This window comes from Macrotis lagotis, chromosome X (assembly GCF_037893015.1).
Source record: "Macrotis lagotis isolate mMagLag1 chromosome X, bilby.v1.9.chrom.fasta, whole genome shotgun sequence".
Lineage (NCBI taxonomy): Eukaryota > Metazoa > Chordata > Mammalia > Peramelemorphia > Peramelidae > Macrotis > Macrotis lagotis.
In genome coordinates this window covers 595,865,070-595,878,004 of record NC_133666.1, presented here as the reverse complement: position 1 = coordinate 595,878,004, position 12,935 = coordinate 595,865,070, and the positions used below count along the sequence as shown (strand labels likewise).

Sequence of the window (12,935 nt, the reverse complement as noted above, 5' to 3'; positions counted from 1 at the left end):
GAGAAGGCAAGCAATTTGTTAAAGGTTATATTTATGCAGTCATGCAAAACATTTCCATATTAGTCATGTAATAGAAAACTCAAACAAAAGACAGGAAAATAGTTTTTAAAAAGTATTCTTTGATCTCAGATTTTGTAAATTTTTTTCTCTGGAGGTGGATAGCATTTTTTTATCATGAATCTTTTGGAATTTTCTTGGATCTTTGTACTGCTGAGAAGAGCAAAGTAATTCGCCATTGATCATTGTACAGTATTTCAGTAAGCATTTAATTAAGAGCCTTCTATGTGCTGATGCCCTCCCTCACCATCTTGTATTTAATTGAGATGTATTTATTTTGTATTTATTCTACATATTTATATATCCACATATTGTCTCCCTCAATAGAAGATGTTTTTTGAGAGAGAATATCTTCTTCTTTGCTTTTGTACCCCTCTGAGTCTTTTACAGTGCTGGGGACTTAAAGGCTTGTTTGGCAAAGTCTGGGATTGGGTTTGGATTTAAGAGTCTTCATCTTTCCAGGATAGGCTAGGATTGGCTTTTCACTAATACAATCTTTGACTTCCTAGGACTGCCAGAATATTAGAGGAAGACTCTAAGGGAGGCATCAAATGGAGGAAATATAGATAAAACTCACAGTTGTTCTGTATGGGTCTATAATACTTCCAATTCAGTCAAACACTTTCCCCACAACAAGCATGTGAATTGATACAAGTATTATTCTTACCATATTAAAGGTGAGAAAACTGTTTCTCGAAATAGTTAAGTAATTTACCCACAATCTTATGGGTAATATACACTACACCCTGGACTCTGATGCAATGCTCCTCAAGGTCACTCATTAAAATTAACATTTCAAATTTTGATATATTCACACAAGTATGTATATATGTAAATTGACATGTGACCCTTTTCACATAGGTCAAAACATGTGTGTGCTTATAACTATATTTATATGTGACTATATGCTCATACATGTGATAAATATGTACCTGTATATATACACACATACATTTTATATATGTGTGTATTTTTTTACATATACAATTATCTTTAGATCATTAACAATTGATAAGTCTAGAGTGTGCTAAATGCTTCCTTTCTGCTAGTTGCATTGAGGTCAGCAGACAGAAGTCCCTGGCAGCTTCCTTCATTGTGCTTTTAGTCTGTTATTTGGCATCAGAACAAACTGATTTTCAAGCCAGCTTCCAAAGTGTATGGAGATCTCACTTTGGCACTGGAAGAATAACTGTCCTAGGACTCTAAAATTTAGAGAATGTTACCAGCACTTCCACTAGTTCAGCAGGGTAGAAGGAATAGACTTTAGTTCCAAGTTATAAAAAATGCTGAGTTAAAATAGGAAATTAGTTAAAATTCAAATGCAGAGATTCCAGATCCATTTGAAAAAAGCTTGGACTCCTCAGAACAATGATTTTAAAGACATAAAATAATATATATAGGTTTTTAAATTTATATATTTATATATTAATATATTAAATTATATTGAGTTATCAAAACATATTTTTAAAAGTTTGTAGACTCCAAGTTAAGATCCCCTGGAAGAAGTAATTATATTTCCTACTCCTTCCCTCACCGTTTACCAGAGGTAAATTTTCTGATCCATCTCTTCTTGTTCCTCATACCAAGCACTGACCACCTCAGAAATGGTTTTGCCATGTCCTAATGTCTCCACCAATCAGGTAGGTGTCCTGGGGTTTCTGTCTCCCCTGAATGGTTGAGTGTCAAGCCCTTCTCTTTTGAATTAGGAGGCACTTAATAAATGCTTATTGATTAAGTAATTTGTTTAAAATTTTTATTTAAAGCTGTCTTTTTGTCCTGCTTGTTTTTGGTGCCAGAACTATTAGTTATAACTTTATTTGAAAGAATCTGAAAACTTTGAATTTTGCTTGGAGCAAATGAAGCATCCTCCTCTCTGCCAAGAATAACTGCAATGATCTTTTGTGTGAGAGGAAAAGAAATCTCCACTCTTCTCATCATTTAAATTTACAAGAAACCATTATGGGTTCATGGTTTGGTGGTTAGTAATAAGGGCTACATCTCAAGAAGAGAATGACGTGAAAAAAGACTACATGTCAACTGACTCAAACAATAGCAATGAAGATATCAGAACTGAGCATGTTTATGAGTGAAAATGGTTTGGGGGAAATGGAGCTTATGTAATTGTTGACAGTCAATAGTCAGTAATCAATAAACATTTATTAAGCACCTACTATGTTCCAGCCACAGTGCTAAGAAGTACTCTAACTGACAAACAAAACATCCTTTGCTAGTCATTCTGCTAGTTGAACTTAGATTGGTCTAATTCATGCCTGATGATGGTGGTGGTGGTAGTAGTGGTGATGGTAATGATGATAACATATTTCTATGGAGTTTCATGGTTTATAAAGTATTTTAGTTCTCCCATGTCATTTGTTCCTCATAGCAACTGTAGGACTGTAGTTAAGTGCAAGTATTATTATTCCAGTTTTATATAGGAGGAAACTAGGATCAGATAGGTAAAGTATTTTGCCTACAAATACTGAGCGTCCCAAAAGTCTTTTAAAGGCAGTATGGCATAGCAACTATAGAAAACTAATTGCAGAGTCCAAAAGACCTGAGTTCAAGTTATATCTCTTATATATTCTGGCTGTGTGATGCTGGAAAAATCACTTCTCAGTATTTTGTTGTTCAATCTGACTTTTTGTGACCTCATTTTTGGTTTTCTTGACAAAGATAGTAGAATGGTTTGTCATTTCTTTCTCCAGGTCATTTGACAGAGGAGGAAACTAAAGCAAACAGAGTTGAATGACTTGCTTAGGATCACATAGCTAGTAAGTTTCTGAGACTAGATTTGAACTCAGGAAGATGAATCTTCCTGGCTCCAGGCCTGGGACTCTATCTATTGTGACACATACCTGCCCCAAGATGCTATTATTATTCCCATTTTACAGTTGAGGGAACTAAGACCAATAGGGTTCATTGATTTATCCAGGGTCACCTAGCTAATAAGAGACATTAGTCAGATTTTAAGTTAGAGAAAATGTGCCAACGAGCATTGGAAGAAGGTGTTTCTTCATCAGTTCACTATACTTCAATTTACAGTTTTGGTCCCCATCCTTTGTTGTTTTTCTCAAAAAAGACAGAAATTTACTAGTAACTACTGGACATATAGAATTAAGCAAAATACTAACTCAGTGATACAAATAAAGATCTATTAAAATTACTGCTATAAACCAAAAATAGAATACATAATAATAATTTTTAAAATGAGATACACAATTATTCATAGAAATAGGATGGTCCATCATTTGTATTTGAGAGCTAAAGGGTGGGAGAAAGAATATACTTCCACAGGCTAGTAAAGGGAGAAAGGGTGGCTTACATGAATGAATGAATGAATGAATGGAAAAAAAACATTTATTTAGAAGAAGGTCATGGCAGGGATGGTACAATGAATCTGGGTCTGGTTCAGATAAGGTGAAGACTCACCAAGAGTTAGTGTGCCAGAGTCACTGGTGAGAGGAGGAAACATGCTATAGTCTTGGCCTAGATATGGCATACATTATATTTATTCATTCAACAAACACTTTGTTTATGGTATTTGCAAGTTCCCATACTAGATACCTGTAATTCACTTTTCTCCTTATTTCTATCCCCTTCTCTCCCTGTTTAATGAGTCCCTGATTGGAAAATATATTTTTTAAAAATTCTCTCTTTCCTCTGTCTCTCCCTCTCCTCCCCACCATCTTTCTGTCTGTATCTCTCTGTGATCTCTCTCATTCTCTATTTCCATCTCTCTCTTTTTCTGTCCATCTCTTTGATTCTCTCTCCTTCTCCCTTTCTTTCTCTTATTTTCTCATTTACTCTCTCTTGTTCTCTCTTTCTCTCCCTCTATCCTCCTAAATATTTTTGTTCCTATTTCTATGTATAATAATAATCGGGGTGTGTGTGTGTGTGTGTGTGTGTGTGTGTGTGTGTGTGTGTGTGTGCTAGTATAGCATATGGGAGGGAGGCTGTCTAATTCACAATGTGAATGGAGAACAAGGGAAGAGAAGAAACAACTGTAAACTGCTACAGTCTCACCTCAGATGGTGTGATTATGTGTGATCTTTCCTATAATTAACCTTGCAAATTAAGCTGCTCATATGACATGTGGGTGTTATTTTGGATTTTGTATTACACCATGGAACCTATTTCTTCCCTTCCTATCCATATATATCTATGTCTAGATATATATGGATATATATAGATATAGATATATGTGTATATATATGTATGAGTGTATATATAATTATATGTAAATAGGTAGACATGTATGTCTGTATAGGTATATATGTATACCAATAACAAGAAAGATAGAGGTATAAATTGGAATGTGGGTCCTTATCCACATTCCCCTATAAAGGATAAGCTCCAAGAACCAAGAACTATTTTTCATTTTGTCTGTATCTCTGGGGCCTAGAGCAGAACTTGGGACATAGTAGATGTTCAATCAAGGTTGATTGGATTAGAGCAGATTTGAACATTTAGAGAGGGACAATGTCTTACCCAGGGTCATATAACTCTTTGCCAGCAGATCTGAGCCTCAAAATCTGGGGGCTCCTCTTCTCCATACAAGGTTATAAAGAGAAGCAAATATTCTAACAGGAAAAGTGGAGGTGGTACATGGGAGTAGGTAATATTCAGGTGGAGTAACTAGTTGGTACAATGGATAAAGCACTGACCTTGGAATCAGGAGGATAGGAGTTTGAATCCAGCCTCAGATACTTGTCACTTACTAGCTGTGTGACCTTGGACAAGTCATTTAACCCTGATTGCCTTGCATCCAGGGTCATCTCCTATCTGGTTATTGGACCCAGATGACTCTGGAGGAGAAAGTGAGGCTGGTAATTTAGGACAGCACCCCTTCAGTCAAATCCAATTCATGTGTTTGTCATGGCATCACCTTCCTGATGTTATAGTCTTCTTTGAGAATGAAGGACAAACATCACATCACAATATTCAAGTCAAAGGAGAGGAAGACAAAGCAACCACTTATTATATCACATTAAGCTTTGCAAAGTACTTTACAAATATTATCTCATCTTTACAACATTTTCACCTGAGAGGTGAAAATTTTATGAATAATAATAATAATTTTATGAATAATAATCCCCATTTTATGAATAATAATAAAATGGAGGTAGCCAGAAGCTAAGTGACTTGCCCAAGGTCATACAACTAATAAGTGTCTGAGGCTAGACTTAAACATAGGTCTTCTTGACTTCAGTACATCTCTATATTCCCTGTATCATCAATATAACTAGTATATGTATATACTGGACCTGACCCTGTTGTATATAATTGTGTCTTTCTAGATAACATTATTATGTGTCTATTGTTTTTAACATCTATTTTTAAATTAGTAAATTTCAAAAATAATGATTATGATAGATAAAATATCAATTTCTGGGAAATATAGATTCTAATCACTCCAAAGAATGATTAATGGCATATTAAGAACAGAATATAATCATATTTAATGTAATTTTCTTAACAATACATGTCTACATATGCACATATAATTTATGTTCACTGAACACACAATTCTGAGTAACAGCTTGAGAATGAGCATCTCCAAGAACTTTTTATTCTACATTAATTCACTTTGGAGTTTACAGTCTGACAGTACGATATCATCTTACTATGCACAATTGAAATTTTAGGCATTTTTTCAAATGAAGTAGATATCTTGAACTTTTTAGTTAATCTTTTATTACAAAAGATTAAATGGCCAATCTTTGATAAATCTTTTACAAAATATATTCTCACCATATTTCCCCTTAGTTTTTCAAATAAAATCTCATATAAAATTATAAAAATTTCACATTTTAATAAAAACCTAAAAGAAGTGGCATTTTGCTATTGTATGTACTGTTGAAATTTGTGGAAAGTTGCAGTTTTGAAATATTTGCTGCAATGTGGATTATAATAACATGATATGTGTGGTTTTGATTTTCATGTTATTTAAATTTTATTTTTATATGCTTTAAAAAAATGTTATCCTCTCCTATTCTGTGCTACATTTTTATAACAGGCAGAACATGTTTAGGGTGTTTCAAACATTCATACAAATCCTGTAGAAAAATTGTTGTGAGGATCAAATAAAATAATATTTGGAAAGTGCTTTACAAGCTTTAAGGAACTATATAAATGTTAGTTTGTGGATATCTCTGTGTGTGCGTATCTCAGGAGGTCCCTTTGTATTTTCTTCTGTCTTGAACTCACACTTATAAGTTGGGTACCTTGAGAATGACTGCTGCTTCAAGTTCAAGATACAAAAGATATCCACTATAAAACTGTGGTTCATCCACCCCAACCAGTGTGCTTCCCATTAATAATCATCCAATAGTCACATTTGTTCAAAAGCAAAGTTATTTACTAAGAGAATGTAATGTAAACATTGACTTGGGTGTTCTCTCAACAAATACATAATGGAATAGTAGATTCAAATATAGAGTACAGTGTTAGCGAGGCTGTCTTGGGCTGTTCCTCCAGTATTAGAGTGCCTCACCAAAATCCTTTTTCTCCAATCATATCCTCTCTGAAGTTGTCAGGGTTTTAATTCTCTCTTGAATATATGACCAACTCTCTTCCCTACAACTAGGACTCATGCTCCTTGAAGCTGCTTCTGGTCTCAAGTAACTGAGGTCTCTTTATCTGTGTTTGTTTGGAGTATGTGTTTCTGTTCCCTCCCATGTGCCTCAAACTCTTTTTATTTGTTTGCTTGTTTGTTTTTTCCAAGGTAATAGGTTAAGTGACTTGCCCAAGGTCACACAGGTAATTATTAAGTGTATTCAGGTCCTTCCAACTCTAGGACCAGTGCTCTATGCTCTTAGCTGTCCCCTCCAACTCTTTTAAACTGACCTCTTAGCTGCTTCTAGTCTTCCTCAAATTCTGTTCCGCCTGACTCCAAAGGCCAGATGGATTGTTTCATTCTGGTAGAGTAGCTCTCCACTAGGCAGATTAATGTTTTGGCTGATGGGGTGAAAAGAGGAGAGAAAAATCTTCTCTCTTCTATGTAGAGTTGAATTCTTATCTACTACTTTTCTCTCTTTGATATCCAATCTGCTGAACTCCTTACCTCTTAGACTATTGAATGCCTCCAGAATTTCTCTCTTTAAAGCTCCCCAAAGTTTAGCCACTTTTCAGTTCAGACAATGTTGCTTCTGCAAGATTCAGTGCAGGGACTCAAGGGACTCATGTTTACATTTGGTTCAACATTCCCTTTGACTTTTTTAATTTATGTAACTCCTGGACTTTCAAAAACTATCTTTTTTTTACTTGTATAGAGAATATACAGAATCCCAGAATCAAAGATTTGGAAAGAACTTTGGACATTATCTATCCTTACATTAGTAAACCTTCTAAAAAAAGATTTTATAGCCTTTTTAATAAAATGGGTTGCCTATCATTCCATGTATTTTATTTTGTGCATTTAAAAACATTATTCTGAGAAGGGGTCCATAGGCTTCACAAAATTCTCAGAAAAGTCTATAACAGAAAAAAAGAAATGGCTAATAGTCCTCAGTCTTGTAAAACAACTGAACTCACACTATATTACCTATTCTAACATTGCTACTTGTGGTAGGGATAGTGTCTGTCTTGTGAAATTGGAACAGGATTATGTTTAAAGGGGCTAGGAATTAATCTTTAGTTCTTAGCTGTTTGGGGAGACTAGGGCTCAAACTATCCTGAGGGAGAAAAAGCTCAGTCTATTAGGAGTCCTCGATCTTGACAAAATTCCCACTGCTGTGGGGAATGTCCCTTTCTTATTGGATGTTGCTACATAGATTCGTGTGGAAGAAGCAGGGAACTACATGGATCAGTACTATATCCTTATTGCTTCTTTTTATGGTTATTTAATTTATGGTTTTTTATGGTTATCTTTCTTGGGGGGGGGGAACAGCCAGATGAGCACCTAGGCTTGTAGACTTGGCATCAGGAAGATTCATCTTCCTTATTTCAAATCTGTTCTCAGACACTTACTTAACCTTCTATGACTCAGTTTTCATCTACAAAATGAGATGGAGAAGGAAATGGTAAACTACTCCAATATCTTCACCAAGAAATTCCCAAATGGGTCACAAGAATTGGAGATGACTGAACAACAACAAAAAACTTTTCTTTGAGGAATATTGTTTGACCTACAAATGTCTCTGTTTCATTCCCAAGTCTGAATTATTGGACTGCCCTGAGTAAAGCCTGTCCCAGAATGGGATGAAACTTGAAGTCTAAGCATCTGTCTTACAAATAAAATTTAGCCAGAATTCAGATAATATCTTCTATAAAATAAGGTTATCAAACAAAGTGAACTCTATAATATAATTCTACATCCTATTAAATAAATCTTACTTTGATATATCATTTTTAGTTTCATTAGCAGGAACATAATAATTGATCACCAAGACCTAATCATATAGAGGTCACAGAGACAAAGCCTAGACAAGGGTCAGGGTACTGCTCTTTCAAACTCAATGATAGTTGGCGTATGTTGTTAGTCTCCCTTGATATTGTCCAAACTTCTAAGTTTCAAGAACTGAGGTAAATCAGAAAGTGTAATCATCACTTACAATTGATGCTCTAATGATTTAATAAGGGACAGTTTGTATCATCTTGTCCTAAGACAGGGAAAAAGCAGTTTCCTAGGAAGAAGATCTGGCCCAAATATCATAAGGATTTATAATTTATCATCTTTAACCTAGTCTTTGCTTAGAGACCATTAAAAATCAATCCATCACACTTAGGATCATCTCCCTTTGTTTTACTTGGCTATACATATTTGTACTGAGATGTGTTTTTCTTACTTTCTCAGTGGGTGGAGGGGTTGGCAGGTGGAAGAGAAAGAATTTGGAACTAAAAATCAAATAGAAGAGAATTTTTAAAATAGAATTTTTATTTTAAAAATTAAAGTTTACCACAGATTCACCATGATAATAGTTTACAAACTATATGACCTGTGCAAGTTATTTAATTTCTTGGAGGTTCAGTTTTCATATTGGTAAAAAGAGAGGTTTGGATGAGATTGATTTAATGATTTGTAAAATAAGAAGGTTATTAGAGAGCTCTTCAAGCTCTGGCAAACTATGTTCTAGAAACTAACATTCTGTATACTTTATATTAAAAGACCCCAAGATCTGATGGAAAGAGTGGAATGTGACTATCAATAATCCACTGCATCTCTTCAATGTATTTAGAATTAATGGATCTACGTTTACATTTCCTTAGTAACTTGTGTTTTGTCATTCCATCATTTCAGTCATGTTCAACATTTCATGACCAAATTTGGCAAAAATACTAGTTTCCTTCTCCATCTCATTTTACAAATAAGGAAACTGAGGCAGAGTCAACTTGCCCAGGGTCACAGAGCCAGTAAATGTCTGAGACTAGATTAAACTCTTCATCTTCTTGACTCCAGGTCCGGCTGGCTATCCACTATACCACTTAGTTTTCCACCACCTTATGTGATATTGAACTAGTCATTTTGGGACTTTGAAAATGGTGTTGTATTAGATATTCCCTAAGATCCCTTACAATTTTAAATCATGTGAATATAATTGACTATAGAAAAGAATTTGGAGCTTGAGCTTTGACTTTTCAAGGGAAAGTGCTGCTGGAATTAGATCATTATAGTGTTTTTACTTTTTCTGTAGTTGTCCTTCTCCTTGTCTTCCTCATTCTCATCCTCCTATTTAGCTCCTTCCTGAAAGACATTGTAATATGGTGGTAAGACTGGTGAACTGGAATCAACAGAAGGCTGTGGTCAAATCCTTTCTTTAAGATTGATTAGCTTAATGACTGTGGGGCAAGTCACTTGGCCCCCTAAGACTCAGTTTTATCATCTGAAAGCTGAGAATAACTCATAGGGATTGTTTTATGGGTCAAATTAGAAAATACATAGATGGTATCCCACATACCTTAAGTTAAATTATTTCTATACAAAGACTTTGATATACAGAGTCAAAAATACTTCGAGTATTTTTAGGACAAAATATATTTTGTAGGAATAAATATAAAGCTCTCCACTTATTCAAAAAAATCTTCTTAAATGTGTTGAAAATGACTGTATAGTTAGCTCTTATAGGGCTATTATAAGCTCAATATAGATAAAGAGAGAGGGAGAGGAAGAGGGAGAGGGAGAAGGAGAAGGAGAGGGAGGGGAGGGGGAAGGAGAGGAGGAGAGGGAGAGGTGGAGAGACACTGAGAGAAAGATGAATGGATGGATGGATGGATGGATGGATGGATGGATGGATGGATATGGATGGATAGATGGATGGTTGGATAGATGTAAATATAAATAATCTGAGATGGTAGTCAAAATATCCAATGGGAACTTAAGCTGTGTTTCCAGGAGTCCAGGTCGGGGGTGAAGATAGAACCTGCTGTATTCAATCCTGGTGAGGCCACATCTTGAGTACTGCAATTAATTCTGGGGACCACATTTTAGCAAAAGCATTCATAAACTAGAAAGAAACTAGGAAGATAGATAGACTTGAGATCATGTCAGAAAAGGATTTGTTAAAGGTGATTTGCCCAAGTTGTCTGAGCCCAGGTTTAAACAGGATCTAGTATGACCCCAGAGACAAGTTCTCTTGATGAGTAAAGTTCAAAATATTTCAAAGTCCTAGTGAAGATTCTTGAACTTTATTTATAGACCACTTAAGTGAACCTCCTTACACCACTCAGAAAGATTTTTTTGGGCCATTGAACCAAGTGATTCACATATTAGCAAGTATGGAGAAGATGTATGCCCTCCTTGTCCCAACACCCAATCCAAACCCTCAAACCCCCACCCAACCCAAACTCTCAAATCCCACCACCACCACCACCACCACCACCCCACCCCCTACTATTCTAAAACACCCTGAGACTCTGTGGTTTCAAAAGCAAACTACATAGAATTATAGTTGAGTAGATTTATACCAAACTAGAAATTGGTAGGACCTAAGAGATCATCACTCCCTCATTTACTAGTAAGCAAATGAGAGGTGAAGTGATTTGCAGGTGGACAGTCAAACAGCTAATTAGTGACATAGTCATTAGAATTGTGGCCTCCTTGCCCCTTTTCTTTCTATCAGAGGTCACCTTTCCACTGTGCTCCAGAGTATTTATCTCTGTGCTCACTTTGTCAGCACATACACTAATACTGAAATGATACAGATATTAACATGATCCCTGCACAAGAATGACAAGCAAATTCTCGAAACATTGCTATCCTCTGAAATTATCTTTTTCCGACAAGTTAAAATACATAAAACAAAGGTGGTGAGATTCAAAGATTATTAGGGTTTCTGGGGTCTGAATGAATCCCATGAATTTTAAAAGGAATTTTAAATCAAGAAGGTAACATTACTTTACTCATTAACTTCCCTGGGATATTGTAGGATTTCTAGATTAAATTAGTAAGAAATTGAGTTTTGAAGGAAAAACTGTTATTTTGTAAATGGAAAAATCTGTTATTTTTGTAAATGGAAAAATAATTGTTTAACCTATCTCTGACTTGTTTATATGTTAGGACAAGACTGGAGACACAGACATTGAAATAGACTTGCCATTACACTGATAATACTGGTTTTAAAAATTATTAAAAATTACCCATCCTAAGAAAAAAGATGGAAATAGTCCATAGAGGGGTTATATAGTAATACCAGAATGCTAATATATTTTTGTTGGAACTGTAAATTAGCATAATCATTCTGAAAAACAATTTGGAGTTATGCAGATAAAGTAGTTAAAATGTAAATAAAGTAGTTGATTCAAATTCCACTGCTAGACATATACCTACTCCAAGAAAGTTACTGGCAAAACAAAAAATTCTATATATACAGTAAAATATTTATGGAAAAGTAATGGAACACATGAATGCCTATTGGTTGGGGAATGGTTAAAAAATGGCACATGCTTGAAGCATAACATTGTTGTGTTGTTGGAAATTATGAATATGATATAGAGAAGTATGAAAGTTTTTTATTAACTGATGCAATTTCATGAAGAAAATTATATATACAATGATTACAACAAAGTAGATAAATAGAACAACAACCACAAAATAATAAAAATTTAGTGTTCATAAATTATAAAGAAAAAGGGTTGCCCAAAAGAAGACATATGAGAATATTTGAAGTAGAGGGAAGGGTACTGCATGTGTGGTTAGATCTTTTTCTGTGTGTTGATCGATTCTGATGAATTTATTCCATCTTATTCTTTTCCCTTTTTCTTTAAAAAAATTTAAGTGAACTCTAAGAAATGTAGGGAAAGGAATATAGGAGAAAGATAGGTAATGGAAAAACAGTATAAGAATTAGAAGATATTTTAAAATTTATATTTTAAAAGCTAATCATTTTGGATAATTCTAAACAAAAAAAGATGAAGAGGTACTGTTAAGCTACAATTAGTAGAAATACTGACAGTGGATATAAATTGTCAAAAAGAGAAATGTAAATGATATAAAAAATTATATAAAAGTGGTTTTTACTTCTAAAAGTCCCAAGCAAAGTATGAAATGTAGTAAAAAGGATTATAGTTCAGATTCAAAATATTGACAATGAGTAGAAATTACAAAAAAAGCGAAATTTAAGTTTGAAATAAGAAAGCACTAATTAGAGATATTCCAAAATTGAATAGCCGTCTTGTGGAGAAAAGACTAGATAATCATTTGAGTGGTATGATACAGAGTGTATTATAATTCAAGTCTGTAAGACCCTGTCAGACTCTGAGATTCTGTGAAACTGAGACTAGCTCAAGATGACACAGCATGTTAGCATTGATGATGATGATGATGATGATGTTCGTCCTCCATTCTCAAAGAAGACCATGGAGCTGAGATTCAAATCCAGATCCTCAGACATCAAGTGCAGGACTCTCTGTTAGAGCATACTAGGGTGAAGGTGATTTTTCAT

The 12,935-nt window shown here is 34.6% G+C and overlaps 1 protein-coding gene and 1 non-coding gene across 2 annotated transcripts in view; both read left to right on the top strand.

The window, feature by feature from the left end:
* The window catches only part of ASAP1 (ArfGAP with SH3 domain, ankyrin repeat and PH domain 1), a 606,433-nt gene that overhangs the window by 11,459 nt on the left and 582,039 nt on the right, over positions 1-12,935 (top strand). The gene's annotated exons all lie outside the window — the stretch shown is intronic.
* LOC141503748 (U6 spliceosomal RNA) lies at positions 11,153-11,256 on the top strand. The gene has a single exon (XR_012473070.1). It is a non-coding gene; the product is annotated as a U6 spliceosomal RNA (small nuclear RNA).